A 2,640-nucleotide genomic window follows, 5' to 3' on the forward strand; every position below is an offset into this window, starting at 1 on the left:
TCAATCAAATCACCCCATCAGAGGGCCAAAACAGACAAGAATCAAGCAAATCGCCCCATCAGAGGGCCAACACAGACAAGAATCAAGCAAATCGCCCCATCAGAGGGCCAACACAGACAAGAATCAAGCAAATCGCCCCATCAGAGGGCCAACACAGACAAGAATCAAGCAAATCACCCCATCAGAGGGCCAACACAGACAAGAATCAAACAAATCGGTCGAGCGAGAGAACGTATGCACCTGGTTATACGAGGGACAACACACTGGGACAATAGATAGCTAAGAACGTGAGGTTTCTTCGCCTCATCTCGGCACAGAGTGGGCAGATCGGAGGATCTGGCCCTTCGACCCATTTCACATGGTTGTCGTTGAATGGGCAAGGGATACCGTCACTTTTCAAAGCTTCGCCGTCGACGCCATCAACCTAAGACATCGTTGTTGCACCGTTCGTCTCGTGTACTGCTTCATCGGCGCCGTCAACTGACGCCATCGGAGTTGCATCGCGGCTGCCTTTCCAAGATTAACGGCCAGGGAAAAAGAGCTCGACTCCAATTTTGAATCCGCGAGGTATTTTTCGAAATCAGAGATCCCCAAGGATGAGGGTGTCTGGATCGACTCGAGGAACCAAGCGTCAGCGGAATTCAAAGAATCCCCCATGGCGGTGCAAAGAGAGAGAAAACTAGGGTTTGTTCTTTGTAGTGGTGAGTGAGAATCGCAGATTTAGAAATAGGGAGAGATAGAGAGAATGAGATTCAGTTTCAGAGTAACCCCATATATGGCGGCCCAAAGAGAGATGAAAAACTAGGGTTTGTTCTTTGTAGTGGTGACAGGTGAGTAGGATCGTAGATTTAGAAATACGGATAAAGAGAGAGAGAATGAGATTAATTCAATGTAAATTAAATGGGGATTAAGGATTAGGTAGGATTAATTATTTAAATTAAGTTAATGTATTGATAGATGAGTGATGAGTCAGCATAGTTTTTTTGTAAATAATGATAAAGGTGAGGATAAAGTATTAAAGGGGATGGTGGGCCTATTTCCTTAAAAGGAAAGTGACATAATTTTGGCGGACGCCAAATATAGTAATTTTTACATAATCTTGGCGGACGGAGGGAGTATAAAATTAGTACATTAGATTTCTAGAAAGTATATATTTGTATGTACAAATATATATTTTCTAGTTTAAATATGCAGTTAGATAAAATACACAGATCATAAGCAAAATATATGTCAAAGTGTTGAAGTCACTTAAATCCCAATAAAAAGAATTCTAATAGATCACAATCCAAAAAATATAACTGTTTCAAACTTTTAAAATATCAAATCTCAAAGTTTCAAAGTCATCAAAAGCTAACAATCCAGAAAATATTTAGTAATTTCTGATGAGATCACACTCACTTCTTCCTTTTTGCAAAGGTAAGGATCTCATTTAGAATTTCATCCATGCATGTATTGAGATCACACAATATGATCCTGGAACAGTACATGGCTCTGAGCTTTCTCCTTTGAGGTGCCTTTACATAAGAAATATAATTTATTTAAGTGTCTATCAGTTTGGCATAAGTATATATGATAGAAATAACAAAACATGAATACAAAAAAATTATACCTGTGACAATTCAGTATTGATGTAAGGAAACCCATGAAAGTATTCCATGTGATGCATTAGATATACACCACAATCAACATTTGACTTGTCACTTTTCCATTGAAGAGGAACATCTTCAATTGGAAATGATTCAACCATTCCAGCTTTTGGATGCTCCATGTCATGAAGAAAAATTGAGAATTGTTGTTGTTAGGTCCGGAGGGTCTCGAATAGGTGTATGGGGGGGGGGAATACATCTATGGACTATTTTTACAATTTCCTCTAAAAACAGAGGGATCTCAAGAATGAGATCAAAACGAAACTTTACACGCAAACTATGACGCCTGTTGACTGAAAACAGTTTTGACCAAACAGGGTTGACGACTGATACTGAAAACTCTTCAGTAAGGAGTTATCAGTTAAGTCACTGGAACTTAACTGATGCACGTAAGGGCTTCAGTCGAGTTTGCTAAAACAGAAATGATATAAGTCTTCCTGACTATCAGAGGATAGATCAGTCAGATTGATATCACACGTAGCGGAAATAAACTTGTTTCGGAATAGCCTCGGTTGAGCACGTTGTTAGTCTTAGGTTTCTCTTTGCAGTTATTCAGTATTCAGTTTATCAAAAGTAAGAACACAAATAAGAATGTAAAGATTGAAAGCTGTAAATTAATAACACAAAGAGTTTTACGTGGTTCGGAAAATACTTTCCTACATCCACGCTCGGTTGATCAGACCAAAAATCCACTCCGCAAGTGCTTAATTGGTGCACTGTAAACCGTACCGTGTGCTTGCCAGGTGCACACAACCATTTCACTGAAGAGACCTTACTTCAGTACCCACGCTTCACTCGCGTCGGATTTCTCACTCCTAGCACGACCTTGCACTAGGATCTCACGGAGTCAGAGTACCTTCCTGAACTCCTTTTCACTCAAACACTCGGTTTCTTTCTCACGAAAAGAGGTTTGAAAAACTTACCAACTAGACGTCAAAGAACAAGTTCTTTGGAGCAAGTTTTGACCTGGGCTTTTGGGTAAACAGATATATGC

This window comes from Salvia miltiorrhiza, chromosome 3, assembly GCF_028751815.1.
Source record: "Salvia miltiorrhiza cultivar Shanhuang (shh) chromosome 3, IMPLAD_Smil_shh, whole genome shotgun sequence".
Taxonomy (NCBI): Eukaryota; Viridiplantae; Streptophyta; class Magnoliopsida; order Lamiales; family Lamiaceae; genus Salvia; species Salvia miltiorrhiza.